We start from the raw sequence: 15,541 nt of genomic DNA, 5'->3' as shown, positions 1-15,541 counted from the left end.
AGCACTGAATGAAAATGCGTGAATACAAAGACTGTATAATATATAAGCTGGGCTGTACTTGGGAGCATGATTTTTTAAAGTCTATTTTACCAAGCAATTTTTCACGGTATTTCTAAACTGCATGTTAAAAAAACAAAGCCTCATGTTGGAGAACATTACTGTGATCTGAGTGGAGCATGAGAGCGGCTGAAACCCACCCTCCTGTTTCTTCCTTGACTGGAGCGTAAGGTTAAGGTGAGGGCCAGCCCAGCGGCTCCATCAGGGGCAGGACAAGATGGGCAACCCTGAGCAGGGACAACTGAATGGAAGATGCTCTGACATCAGCCACCCTGTGTCCCCTCGAGTCCATGCCCCTAGGATTACAGTCTATGTTCCCAGAGTACCTTTGCTCTTTCTCTGAGTCGGTGGTTTCCAAACACGGACAATGCCCTCACCCTGGGAACATGCAGTTCTGTCTGGAGACATTTTGACTGTCACAATGGGAGGTGGCATCTAAGAGATAGAGACCAGGGATGCTGCTGACCATCCTAGAGAGCATGGGGCAGCCTCCCACACCCATAGGAGAAAACTGTCCAACCCAAAATGCCAATAGAAAATAGTGTTGAGGTTAAACCTAGGTACAAGTCAGCAATATGTTCTCTGGTGTTCAAAATATTCTGTGTAGCACACAGCACGGTGGTTAAACTTGGGGGCTGTGAGTGGGAACCCCCCACCTGACTGCCAACCATGCCCCTAAGCAAAGCCCTTGACACCCTCAGCCTTCACATCCCCGTCTCTGCACAGGGATGACAGCAGGGGCTACTCCGCAGGACCAAGTGTGAAAGTAACATTAAGTCTCTTAGCAAAGTACCTGGCAGATGGAAAGTGCTAGCAAAAAACAGGAACAAACAAGAACCTCAAAACATTCCATGAGGTAAACAATGTGTAACAGCAGCCACACTCCTGGCACCAGGGCCACTAAACCAGAACCAGAACTACCAGATGGCTTCATCCAAGCCCCATTCACCCGCCAAGACACAAGGGCACATTCTAGCCAGAGCCTTACATTTGGCATGTCTGTAAAAGGTAAAGGCACATTTCTTTTGACCCAGAAATTTCATCTCTATGAATTTATCCTACAGAGAAACTACTATATAGAGGAGATGATCTTGGTCAAGGATTTTCAAAGCACCAGTTAATAATTAAATATTAGAAATAATGTAAATATTCACCAAAAGGAGACTAATTAAATAATGGAGAGTAAATACAGCAATGGAATACTATATATCCATTAACAAAATGGAGGGAAATACATATGTATGAACCCTTAAATTAAAAAATAAAAGCAGAGAGAGGGGGAAATGGGTGGTGGGCATTGAGGAGGGCACTTGTTGGGATGAGCACTAGGTGTTATATAAAAACCAACGTGACAATAAGCTATATTAATAAATACATAAATAAAATAAAAACAAAAGCAGAGTAGAATTATACATTCCTATGCAATCATCCATCGGTGTAAATGTGTGTATCTAAATAAGAGATCTGAAAGGACACATGAGAAGTCACGAGAGCAGGTGTCCCTGGCGAGAGAGGAAGCAAGGAGAAGGCACATATTTTTCTCCGAACATTCTTGCCTTTTTTTATTATTGTGACATTTTCATCTAAACTATTAAATACAGTGAGGCGTCCAATACGCCTTGTTAAGCCCATCACTCTCTGCCTCAAAACTAGCCTATTTCTTTAGCATTTGACTTTTGTAAATGCTTAGCAAATCATGGTTTGCCTAAAAAGGAGTAATTTAAAATCATTTGGTCAAATCCTTTTCTGTATAGATGCCCTCAATTTTTAATCCAGAGTTGTCTGCCGAGGAGCGATTAGCATGTAGTTGGCCATGCTCACAACAACAAAAACTGCAAGAGGTTCTCATTATAACTCAGAGGCCAATTCTGTGACTATACCCAACCTTTCTCCTCACCCCCCTTTGCAAACTCCAGCTTCTGAATGAAGAGCTGTATCAATTAGCAGAGCCGGTCGGGCCTCAGAAGCTGAGCTGGATACTGGGCTATTATTAGTTTCTGAACAATGGCTTGGAGGGAAGGGGGAAAAAAATAAAATCTACACGAGGCTTTGAATTTTGGAACCACTATTCTGGGAAAAGACGAAATTATATTATACCATTAGATGATTTAGGGGATTCACCTCATGAAATTAGTTCTCCTGGTCCCCCTCCCAGATCTAAAAAAAAAAAAATGTTGCTTCATGGTGTCTTAATTGATGACTGTATGAGAATATGCTTTTTGTTTTATTTTTTTTAACTACTGAAAATAATTAATGTTGCTTTTAAAAGTTAAAAGGGAAAAAAATTAAATGGCAAGGGCACACTGACATCTGCTGGCATTTCATAAACTGTTTTTAAGACAGGCATTTGTTCCAGACGCTGCTCTCCATTTACCCTCATGCGTGGAGGCTTACTCGTGGCCTACGAAAACGAATATTCCCCGATAGGCTCCCCAAAATGATGTAAAGACAAGACCATCAAGGAATGAAAGCCTAAGAGGCTCTTTCCCCTGGACTGGGCTCCCTCCCTTCTTCCAGGAAAGCAGTCTGGAGCTCAAGGCAATGAATAATGTTACTTTTTATTATTTTTTTAATAAGTAGAAGAGTTAGACTGGAGGCAATTTAAATTTGTGAGCTGCTTCCCCTGATTTTATTTCTACAAAAGGGAATCTCACCAATCTTGGTCTCAAAACAGTGAAAAGAGGAGGGGCCCGCGGTAACCCCTCTAGCTGTGCTGTAAGAGCCAGGAACATAAAACCGAACATTCAGGATCTCACAACCAAAGCAGCAGCAGAACTAAAAACGTGAATAAAAGGGGAGGACCCTGAAAATGTTAATTTTAGCAAAGAAGCAAAAGGATCTCTGTGGTGCTAACAAAGGACTTGAAAACAGATTCCAAAACACTGAAGTCCGGGAAGGTTTTGCCAATGTTTTTATATCTGTGACACTGACATGGAGCCCACGAGGGGGCAATGGTGGGGTCGTCTAAGGAGAACTTGATTTTCTCGTGAAACTTTATGGACGTTATCAAGACATGTGCCCAGGCTTGGAGCTCTGGCTCTGCCTCCTCAAAGGCTGTCACCAGCGCAAGGGATCCCCCAAGTGGACTTGAGTCTAAACAGAGTGGTGTCCCGGAGATGTGATCAACAGAGAGCCCAACTGCTTCTGCTCCCCCCTCCCAGGTCAGAAGTCAGAGCCGACCATCAGCGCTACCATATTAGCCTGTTCTCTCTCCTCCTCCCGAAAGTCACACACGCACACACACCTGCACCGGCGTGCATGCACACATGCACAGGTATACACACACACACCCACCTGCACCCATCAGCACACACCCGCATCCACATGCACACCCACCCACATGTACACACACACACAAGCACACACACCTGCACCCACATGCACTTACACACCTGCACTGGCGTGCACGTACACATGCACAGGTATACACATACACACACCTGCACCCATCAGCACGCACCCATGTCCACACACACACAAGCATACACACCTGCACCCACATGCACTCACACACCTGCACTGGCGTGCACGTACACATGCACAGGTATACACATACACACACACCTGCACTGGCGTGCACGTACACATGCACAGGTATACACATACACATACCTGCACCCATCAGCACACACCCGCATCCACATGCACACACACACACACACACACATGCACACACACACATGCACACACACACAAGCACACCTGCACCCACATGCACTTACACACCTGCACTGGCGTGCACGTACACGTGCACAGGTATACACATACACACACCTGCATCCACACACACACAAGCATACACACCTGCACCCACATGCACTCACACACCTGCACTGGTGTGCACGTACACATGCACAGGTATACACATACACACACACCTGCACTGGCGTGCACGTACACATGCACAGGTATACACATACACACACCTGCACCCATCAGCACACACCCGCATCCACACGCACACACACACACACGCACACACACACAAGCACACACACCTGCACCCACATGCACTCACACACCTGCACTGGCGTGCACGTACACATGCACAGGTATACACATACACACACACTCGCACCCATCAGCACACACCCGCATCCACATGCACGCACACACACATACACACACGTACACACACACACCCCTGCAACCCCGTCTGCACACACGCGCGCACACAGAGCCGTATCTTACAGGTGCTCCCAGCAGCTCCTCCCTCACCGCTGAGCTGACCTCTCATCTTGAACTCTTCTTTGAGGAAGGAAACAAACGGAGGTCTTACTCATTTCAGAGAAGGCACACTGGGTCTCCAGAACAGACTTGCAGCCTGGCCTCCACAGATTCTCCAGCTATATCGCCTCCCTGGCTCGAGCTTCCCCAGGCTCCCAGGCCGTGCTGCAGTTTTCAGAACAGGTGGACGCCCTCCAACCTGACACACGGGTGCTCCGCACGCCCCCTCCTCGGTCCCCATCTCCCCTCTAGGCAGGACTTGGTCCTTCTCATTCTCCAGGTCTCAGCTAAATGTCACCTAAGCGTCTCTCCCTGGAGAGACCTTCCCTCACCCTCTGGCATAATATGGCCACTGAGCCTCTGATTACATTAGCACTCTATTTTTGTTTCCATCTTAATACTTAAAATAGATAATTATGCTGTCGATACATTTCTCTTCATGTTTTGTGATGGTCTCTCCACCTACAGAACAAGCTTCATGAGTCCCAGACCTTACTGGTCTTGGTCACTGGTCAGTATATTTACCCCAGTACAATATCCCCAGTGCCCGGCACAGAACCTAACAGAGAACGGGGGTCTGATAATGTTTACCAAATGCATTGGAAAGGCAATGAGTGACCCCTTAAAGGTGATCCTATGCAGCATAGGTAATGGTCCAGGGAAACAATTTTTTAAAAATGGGAGAAAATAAGAAAGAATCTCTATCTGCACTGTTGGGACTTAAAATAATACTCCTTTACTCCAGGTATAGCTCAGGGTACCAAGCACTGCACTAGACTGTCCTATTTCCAGGGATTCCTGGTGTTTTCAAGGACTGTCATCTGTTTATTTGTGTCTTTAAACTTGCACCTGTCTCACATGTATTTATTTTAGTTACCTTGTGTGAAAATTGATCAAGGGAAACCTTAGTACGGTGGAGTCAGGACAGAAGGTGAGGTACGGAGGGGGAGTCCTACCCTCCAACATCCATTACAGGAGGAATCAAAAATTAGAGACCCCGAGAGAACTGTCAAAAGGAAAGAACCATCATTGATAGATCCCACTGAGGAAAGATGTGCACTGCCTCTCCCACAGCGATCAACCACCCCTGCAGCTTAGCCAGTGAGCCATCACCCCCCTGAACCCTCACTTCTCTCTCTCCAGTGGACATTTGTGCAAAACAACCCCTTCCAACTTCCTGCTTCTCCATAAGGTTCCTTTCCTTAGCCTGCGGGACGTGCCCATGGTTTTGCCACAGCTTGCGTGTCCCAAAGTGCAATTCTCTGCTATTCCTGAACAAACCATTTTTTCCTGGTAAAATACCTATGTGGTTTTTAAGGTTAACAGTTGCAAAGATTATTTTTCTAAAAAAATAAAATAAAGCAAGGTGCATAGATGGCTCAGTCAGTAAAGCATTCGACTTCAGCTCACGTCATGATCTCACAGTCCATGGGTGTAAGTCCTCCATCAGGTTCTCTGCGGTCAGTGTGGAACCTGCTTTGAATCCTCTGTCTCCCTCCCTCTCTCTCTCTCTCTCTCTCTCTCTCTGCCCCTTCCGCACATGTTCTCTCTCTCTCAATAAACAAATATTAAAAAATTATAAAAAAGTAAAAATAAATAAGCAATATAAATTACAATAAAAGGTGAACTAAATTAAAGGCAGAGAAGTAAAGTGGACTTGACAGTGAGGTTAATATGGAAAACCTATGCTAGCAATCCTATCCACTGCCAAGACTGGACTCTAAAATCGGCTCTGAGCTTCCCGGCCAGCTTTGTGCAAAGGGAACACGATCAGGTGTTCCACATAACAGTGTCTGGTATAGAAGTACCAGTCACTACCTCGGGAAAGGAAAACTTACTTCTGACCCTAAAACCAGAAATGCCACTGTGACAGCCGACAGAGGCCTCAGAAATACCATCACAGAGACAGCAGCAGGAAGTGTCAGCTCTTCAGAGGTCATGGTCCTTCTTGGTTCCCTTCATTTGTCTTCCATAATGTTACATTCTTCTCACTTGGAGTGTTAGAGTCTGCTAACATCATTCTTAAACATGAGTCTAAATGATTTATTCTTTTTCTGTGTATATGTATAATATCCATTTTTTTAAAGATGGGATCAAGGGCCTTTTAAAAAAAAAAATCTCATTATAGACCAAAAGCAGGAAAGAACAGTTCAGTAGAACTTCATTTATGGAGTGGGGACATGTGGCCCCTTATCCTCACGACATACTCTCAAAGATCACTGGAAATTCAAACAGACTAGACTTCAGGTCGTTCTGGGAGCGAAAGCTCTTCTCCGAATGCTACAGGTCAGCGAACAGATGAGGTGTGCCTACCCCGAGATGCTCGTGGGGTAACTGCTTCCCAGGCCTCACTCTGGACACCAATCCTGGGTAAGGGACACAGAGCCATCCATCCTTTAACAGGCAGGGAAATGGAGCCTCAGTGAGGTACGGTAACTCGCCCAAGGTCACAGAGCTAGAAAGTGGCAGGCTAGGGACTCAGAAAAATTAGGCCTGGCTGGCTCCCAAGCCCGGGCCCCCTCATACCTTCACTCTCAGGGAGTCTGGTCATTTCAAAGCTTCTCTGACTCCTCAGCACCTCCATTAGCTGAGGTCAATGGGTCGTCATCCCCTTAGTCAGCCAGCATCTGACCTGCTGTAATTCAGAATGACCAAACTCCCAGATCAGAAATGAGAAGCCCTCCCAGGAAGAGTCCTCTGTCCTTAAAGACAGACATCAAGCCCGTCCTTATTGTCCGCAAGGAAACTCCTAAAATTTTCCAACCTGTGCAAATGAAAACTATTTTCTTTCTCCTGGGGAATTTCTGCACAAGAGCTCTCCATTATCAGCCTTTGCAATCAGCAGCAGCCTAAACGGGACTCCGCTTTCTAAGACTGCCAAAGGAAAAGATGTGTCACAACGCCATAACTGTGGGCCGTGCCACAGGCTAGCCTTCCCTTCAGAAAGACCTAAGAAGCAGCTCATGCCCGGGCCTTCATTAAGAGACTCACTCTAGAACATAAGCAATGACCCCAGAATCAAGATGGAGGGCGTGTCCCAACAGAAACAGACACACAGCTAGCACTCCTGGGATCTCTCCAGGGCCACTGGTGCTGAATCAGCCTCTCGATTCCCCGCTCTGTCACTCTTCATAACGAGTCTAATAAATTAGTGTTTCTCTCTGCCAATCCATCAGAGCCCGTGCATATGGCCGCTGTCAGGCATCCTCTGCAGGCAGAACTCCATATAGCGACTTAGGTCTGTCAACTCCTTCAAGTATACGTTGGAATCTGTGCTGGGTTCCTCCCCTTCACTCTCAATTTATCATCTTGGTTACAGTCAAAAGGAAAATGAAGGAATCATATTTCGGAGCCAATTTGCTGCCTGAAGGAATTGTGAAATTCTAGTAGCAGCAATAATGGTAATAATGATATCATTATTATTAAATGACAATAATCACTGCCGCCACCATCATAGCAAACATCCCTACTAAACACACACTAGGTGCCAGGCACTTTGCTGAAATAATGTACAAATCTGATTAGTCACAGAGCATACCCTGCAATGTAGGGGTGGTTATTATTCCCATGTGTAGGGGATACTGACGTTCAGAGAGGTTCATTAAGACCGAAGGTCATGGAGCTAGAATGCGATGGAGCTGGGAACTGAAGCCAGACAGTGTGATTCTAAAATCCTAACCACTGCCCTACCCACTGCCTATCTCTGGAGTGTCCTGTATGGGCTGCTCCCCTGGGCCCCGCAGCACCCAGCACATCCTCTTGGTGCGGCGTAGATGAGATAAGCAGACTCTGGAAGCAACTGCTTGAGTCTGCAACTTAGTTGCTGGACCTCAGATCTCCCACCTGAAAATGGGAATGCCAAAGGGCTTGTGATAAAGAGGGGAAGAGACGCTGCTGTATGTGAAGCCCTAGCACAGAACATGCTTCTAGCAGGTGGTGGCTCTTATGGGAGAGACGATGGTGCAGAGAAGACAACCTCGGATGCCTACAACCATGCCCTCAACTCTGACGCTACATTCTAAAACTCATAGGAAACAGAAAATTGAGGAAAAACAGGCCTCACAATGAGCAAGGTGATTACACAAGTTGATCTATTACGTTGGCGAAGGTCTAATTTTGTTCTCAGAAGAAATGAAAGGGAAGCTGACTCAGACGACGGAGTGATCCTGCTTTGATGGAGTGAACAGCAGTTTGCATGCTGCGCTGAGGGGCTGTCAGAGCACTGCCAGCCTCGACTGTCTATCCCCAAGGACCACCGGGAGCCAGAGAGGTGGTCCCAGACTCCCTGCAAAGTCATACTCAGAGCCTGAGCCTGCAGACGAGGGCCAGAGGTGCTCTGGGTAGCACAGGGCTCTCAGGATCCAAGGAAAGGAATAGAAAAGCAAAAGACAGACTGCACCAATGCAGGCCACTCTCATAAAACAAAACAGAAATGATGTGGCATGTGGAAGCAGTTGCTCTGTTTTCTTTTCGTGCCTCTGATGGACTCAGCATCGCTTCTCAAAGCAACTCAAGTTAAGCAGCAAGGTCCCTGCACTGCACCACCACCTCCCACCCTAGCATCTTAGACAGGCAGCAAAAGAGGCGGAGTGTGCCAGTATCATGGGCTATAGGCTCAGACCATCAGGTTCAAAGTCCTGGGTATGACATTTACCTGCTGTGGTATCCTGAGACAAATTGTTTTCCCTGCCTAAACCTTGCAATCTATCGAAAAATGGAGATATGAGGAGATTCCATCTCTTAGTGTGTTAGATTAATCAAGGGGAGTAATTCACTAGTTCCATATCCACATCTTCTCTGTGCCATGCACCATGCTAGATGCTAGGGGTACAGTGATGTTCGAACCAGGTGCATGCAGGCCCACCTGGAATTTACCGTTCAGTAGAATAAGAGAAAGAGATGAAATAGATCACTCAAGTAAACAGAAAACTGCCCCTGGAATAAGAGTAAAGACAGGGAATCCACACAGGGAAAGAGGGAGGGTCCCCCTGAGCAAGGGTTTTGTGATGGATGAGTGGGGAGTGAACAAGGTGAAATGTGAGGGAGGGGGATGATTACTTACCAGAAAAACATAGCTCAGCACATAGCAATGCAGGCAGAGTACTTAGCACAGCTTGTGCTGTGTAGGAAGTGTTCAAAACAGAGACACTTCTTATTATCACAGTGTATCTAACCGTCTCTGACAGAGTTCCAGAGTTGTGGATAAAGAGAGACAGGTTTTAGTTCAAATTTGGGAGGAAAGTTGAGCTACCTGGATGTCAAAACCCTCCATGAGACCATACCTCCACCTACAAAGACCAGATAGGTTCCAAAGACAGACGATGTCAGCCATACTCAGAGCTGTGAAGAAGCAAGCCCCATCCTCCTGTCAGTACGGAACATCACACCCACCAACAAGGAGAAACACATGGCCACAACCTGAGAGAAAGCCTACTGGAATGGATGACCGATAAAGGTGATCTGTGTGCAGAAGAGATGCCGATCAAGCTGCTGGGAAGACGTGTGAGGCAGGAGAGGGTGGAGTGTTCCCCTGTGAGGGCACTCCTAGAGAAAGAACTAAGCCGGACCGCATACACAGATATTGTACCCACACACAGTGAGCATTACTGAAAACTTGGGGTTCTTTTTTCCTATAAACTCATCTTTCTTCCTGAATGGAAGATTTTATTCTCACAAAAGAGAGGGGAAAAACAAAGTTTAGTTTCTTAGATGCTGTGGGGCTTACCCTTCCAGGTACCAGGAAGTCTATAAAAATCTGGAGATGAATCTCAGCTTTGACACAGGAAGTTATGCTTGTGTATTTACTCCTCTCGGAAACATCTGTGTTTCCCACAACACTTAAGCCATAAATATGGCATTTCTCTGCATTAAGTCTTCCAATGGCTTCCCACTGGATTACTATCCAGACTCCCTATCAAAGCTCAAAGACGTATATGACCCAACTTCATCCATATAATGTTATCATTGCTTCTGCCTAGGGGCCTTTGCACTTGCTATTGCCGGTCTCCGAGACTCTCTTCATACAGATAACTCTCCTAGAACGGACACTCCATCATGACAGCATATCTGCATATATGGATCAGTCTGTATTTCAAGTGCTTTGAACAGTGGTTGGCTCTGCTCAATAAATATTCACAGGATGAACGTGTAGCTTGAAACATACCAGCCACTTCTTTTCATTTAGATTTCAGCTCAAATCTCTCTTCCTTGGAAGGCTTTCCAAGTTACTCTCCACCATACTGTCACATTATAATTTCTGTAACCCTTATCATTATCCTTATATAAATATATTTCCATCCCTTGCTTATTGTCTGGCTTCCCCATGACAATAGAAGCCCCCAGAGAGCAACATTCTCACTGGCATTGTGCCCTGGGCAGCAGGTCTGACATGTGGCATGTCCTGGATAAGTGTTTATTACATTAGGCTCTCCTCCCCCAAGAAAGCCACACCCATCAGTGTATCGGGGAAGAGTCTCCATCTCCAGTGTCTAGTGATCAGTGACAAACCAACAGTAATGACGGTGGTTCCTTGCAACTACAGATCTGAAACATGAGGATGACTGTCTCCCCTGAAAACCCCATCTGGCATTTCCCTAAGACCCCCCAGACCTTACCATCAGGAGAACCGTGTTCTGTGGAAGACATCTAAATGTGCTGGGTGCCCCTCATTTTGAAGCTCCCTCACTGATTGATTCTTTAATTACAGTTTTAATATTTATACGTGTGCCCTGAGGCAGTATCTTAAATAATGAAGGTAGGCATTAGGGAGAGCCTCAAGACTTAAAAACGTATCTCCGTGTTGGAGGGCTTTGGTGTAACAAAGTTTCTCTCGGGCAATTTGGGGAATGGAAATGTGACAAAGTGCCAGGTGATTTCAGGAAAGTCAACCAGGATTAGCTTATGGGGAATGCTTACTCTGTATCTCCCATGCTGGGTACCAAAGGTGGGACTAGCTGCCCTGTGTCCTTCAGGGCAAATGTACTTGAATTTCAAAAGTCTTCATCCATGCCGCTAGGAAACCCTGGGTCCCCAAAGTATTTTCTATGTCAGATCCGATTTCCCTCTTGGAATGTGTTCATTACTCCACACATCAGCTTAAAGGATGCAAATAAAATGGTCTAATTTTTGCAAAGGTGAAATGCCAGACATATTTCTACAGAGCAGACACAATTTTCTGGATGCCAAAAATGAAAAAAAAAACTTATCTGAAAGGAATTTTATAAACTATAATGATTTGGTACGACTTGAACTGAAAAAGCTAAACTTGTTTTTAAAAAAAGTCATCAGAGACGTGAGGATGTCTGAAAGGCCTGTGCTCAGACCTTAGAGGAGTAGGTAAAAAAATAGCATCAATTATCATGAAGAGAAAATAGAGCAGAGTGGGTCAATTCCAGGAGGAAAAATCTGTTCAGACCCACGTTCTGGATTGTTTCTGAGAGGCAGACTCTGGGACCATGGGGTGATGGTAGAAAGACGGTGTCCTCTGAGAAAATGAAGATTTACTGAGATGATGCTTTCATCCCAGGAGACTGAGGAGAAGCAGGCCTTTCTGTTGACTCGAAGAAATGCGCCAGTGTTACAAAAACTTAATTTCAGCGCCTGTGAGCTTGTAGAGATGACATCGAAGGTCACCAGCCTGCATCCCCATCAGCGGGCTGCTTGACCCTGGCCCTCCTTACAACACGTGCTGAGCAGGGGGGCTTTCTCTCAGAGACACGGGGCTTCTGCTGAGCGCCCTCTCTTTATGGTTAAGCTCTCTTTTTGTTTCCAGTGCATCTGTTGTTTAAGAAAAGTGTGTATGTAAGGGAAAATGCCTGCCTGTTCTATCCCACCAGGTGTCATAAGTCTGAAAATACAGCGTATTTTCCTTGATTAAGGGGAGGGGTGGGAAGCTAACATTATCCAGGTACTTACCATGTGCCAGACCTTGTCCAAAGTGTTTACTGGTTTATTGAATTCTCCCTCAAGTCCTCTGGGGCCAATACAACCACTGAAACTCCCCTTTAACAGGTAAACAAACTGAAGCACAGAAAGGCCAAGTACATTGCCCAAGGTCGCATGGCTAGCATGTGGGGGTCGGCTGTACTTTTCTCGGTGGTAAAGCTCTACTCTCTAGAACCCATTAAACACCCTGGAAAACTGTAACAGATGATGCGGATTTCTTCCCAACCCAACTCAACCGTGAGCTAACAGAGGGGAAACCCAGTGGATTCCTCTGGAACCAGTGTTTCCCTCAAAAAGCAGAAAGGTTTGGAGTCAGCCCTTGTTTGCAGCAGGACAGGTGCCAGAGCCACTCACTGTTACCCTCAACATGCCCCAGGTCCTTTGCCTCTGAAGAAAAAAAACCTTGGCCAAAAATAAATGACTGTCTCTCCAGCCTGGTCCTCTGTGGTCACTTAAAAATGGAAAGGATTCAGATCCTCTCATGAAAAAATATAAATAAATGGGAAATGGAGGGTTGACGAACTAGGACAGAGGCTGGGAGGGTTCGCCAATTGGGGTGACAAATATTTAAATAAATAAAGGAGTAAGTAAATAAATAATTATTATTGTTATAAAAGAAAACTCAAGTTATGGCGCATCACATTTCGGGCTCAAAGCTATTCTGCAACACCTCCCCCCACTTCTCTACAAGTTCCACTGAGAAGACCCGTTGTTGGGTGCCAATCCTCTCCACCGCCAGGCGTGGATTTCCGAGCACGTGAGCAGCCCCGCCCCAAACCCTCCTCGGCTGGCAGATGCCCCCTGGTCCCTGCCGATGCATAAGTGAGGGGCCCCCAGCTCCCTGGCGGCAGGGAATGGAGTCGGTAAATTCCTGGGCCGCGTGGGTCCGGGTCTTCCCCTTCCTTTCCTCTCCGGCAGCTTCCGGGCTCTTCATGACACCTGGTCCCTAGCTCTAGCACCTTGGAGGCTCTAGGAGCATCCCTGCTAGGTGGTCCCCCAGGCAGCAGGGAGATGGGGACACAGCCCCACTAACCCTGTCCTCACCTCCATCCTTGAAGTGAGAAACTGAAGCGGAAAATGAGCGACCCTGGTCTTTGCTACTGCCGCCCTCCCCCTCCCCCCCCCCACACACACCTGGGGTGAAGGGGTCTAAGACATCAAAGGACCCAAGGGGTGCGGTGTGAGTTTCCGAGTCCTGAGCTCCCAGGCTGGCCCCCTTCCCCAGGGTTGAAGTCGCGGTGACATCTCAGGGCGGTTAGGCCAGTACCGATAAACACGGAGCTCTCCCCCCAGCTCAGCGACCCTCCTCTTCCCTGCCTCCCACAGGAGGTTTGGCGTTTCTAACCCCCACCCCCACCCCCTGTAGGCCACCAAAGTGCCTTCTCCCTAAGACCTCGAGAAGGGCCGTGGAGAAGGCAGCCGCTCAGGGCGCACCGAAAGCTCACTTCCAGGCGGCCAGAGAGACTAACCAAAGTGCGCAGGCAGGTTCCCGCCGGCCCCTGCACCTGAACTCGCTCGCAGGAAAGGGCACTGGGCAGCCTTGGCGCTCCCGAGGGGCGCTCTGGGGCGAGGAAGGGCGTGCGTATGGAAGCGAAGCGCTCGGGCTCACGATCTCGACCCCTACGGGAACGTACATGGAGATCTCCCCACCACACGGAAAAAGTTACCGGTCCAGCTCTTCCAGCCTGGCGCCGGGAGGAGGCCAGCTCTCGGAGACCTAACTCTTCCCCCGGTGGAAGCCATTGGGCCAACTGGGGTGGGGGGTGGGGGTGGGGCCGCGGAGGCGGTGATGCCGCCAGGACTTACCTAGAACTCCCGACGAGCCCAGCTCCAGTCGCCTTCTGCTCTCGTCCCCAGACCCTCCAAGTCCCCAGCGCTCTCCGCACCCCCAGTCACACTCACCATGAGCCGGAGGCGACGGAAGGGGGTGCCGATTTCTCCCACGCTGTCCGCAACTTCGCTGGCAGGTCAGCCCCGCCCTGGCGCCCCTGCCTGGGCAACGGGCTGGGCACAGCTGGGCAAGGCGCGGGCTCGGACAGCCTGGGTCCTAACGGCCACTTCCAGGACGACGGGAGCGCAAGGCTCCTCCGCGCCCAGCCTGGGTCAGAGGCTCAGAGTTCTCTCACTCCGGACGCAGGGGCGGGGCGCACGGCTGTCCCCTCCAGATGCGGGGAGCCTCGCGCGTTCCGTCCTCCTCCCGTCCGGGAGGCGCACGCGTGGGTCCGGCCGCAGCCGCCTCTGCTGTCCCCGGGGCTGGCAGAGCGCCCCTGCCCCACCACGGGTGCACCCAGGGATTCCCCTCCGCGAGTTCAGGTTCCCCCGCCGTGCAGACCCCGGGCTCTGTCCGCGCGGCAGCAGCCGGCCGCCGCGAGAGCCACTTCAGGGCAGCGCCGCCTGGGCCACCCGCTCCAGCTGGAGGCGGCGGCGGCGCGGCTCGCACGGGGACTGGAAAGGAGGTGACCTTCAAACCCCGCGCTCGCGCTTGGGGAGACCGAGAGGAGAGCTGGGGTGACGAAGGGGAGCGCTGTGCGCCTGGTCAGCCCGCGGCCGCGCTCGCCAGCGGGCAGGAGAGAGTGGAACGGAGATCTTCCAACAAAAATACAGATTAGGAAATAAACAAAGGAGAACCGAGCGAGAGAGCGAGCGAGAAAACGTGTGCATGTGTATGTGCGTGTGCGCGCGTGTCTATGTGTGAGTGTGTGTGTGAGAGAGCGAGAGAGAGCGAGCGAGTGTGCGCGCGCGCGACAGGCAGCAAGCGCCCAGGCTGCGGAGCCAAAAATAATCCGGCGCGAGCGGGAGCGCCCCCTCCCCCTTCCCATCGCGGGCCGCTGCTGCTGTCACGCGTGCAGCCCCGGATTCCAGCAAGCAGTGAGGGGCAGAACCCGGTCCGCAGGCGACCCTGTGCCTAGGTCTTCTGGCCTAAACAGGTAAAGGGGCGAGAGTTGGAAGTGCGGGTAATGAGCCCAAGTCTTTTGCGCCCGTCCGTAGGTCCTTGTCCCAAAGCGGAGTCACTCATTGAGCACCAGCGCCCCCCTCCATCTTGACCCCACATTTCTTGATGCCCTGAAGAAATGCTAAGTGGATGCGGCTTCTTGCCCCCAACCATTTCTGTTCTGGGAAAGCTGTCTGGTGAATCTTCAAATGTAGCGGCTGGACATAGACCAAGCCCTCTCCAAGACGCAAAAAGTTAGGCAGGCCAGATGCCCTGCAGGAAGGGGGTGTGCCCTGTAGCAGGTGCCCTGGCCTCTTGCAGACCGCTGGACCCTGCACCCTGCAGGGGTCTAGAGATGGTCCTCTTAGCAGTTGCCTTAGT

General features: G+C 49.1%; 1 long non-coding RNA gene across 1 annotated transcript in view; it reads right to left on the bottom strand.

Annotated features, from left to right (window-relative positions):
• The window catches only part of LOC115298243, a 255,033-nt gene extending 240,106 nt beyond the window's left edge, over positions 1-14,927 (bottom strand). Inside the window, exon 1 of the long non-coding RNA XR_003911677.1 lies at positions 14,035-14,927. This is a non-coding gene — a long non-coding RNA (uncharacterized LOC115298243). The remainder of the gene's footprint in view (positions 1-14,034) is intronic.
• Positions 14,928-15,541: the final 614 nt, after the last annotated feature.

The sequence above is a fragment of the Suricata suricatta genome, chromosome 8 (genome assembly GCF_006229205.1).
Source record: "Suricata suricatta isolate VVHF042 chromosome 8, meerkat_22Aug2017_6uvM2_HiC, whole genome shotgun sequence".
In the NCBI taxonomy this organism is placed as follows: Eukaryota; Metazoa; Chordata; class Mammalia; order Carnivora; family Herpestidae; genus Suricata; species Suricata suricatta.
Note: the sequence above shows the minus strand (reverse complement) of the source record. Positions and strands in the feature narration are given on the sequence as shown.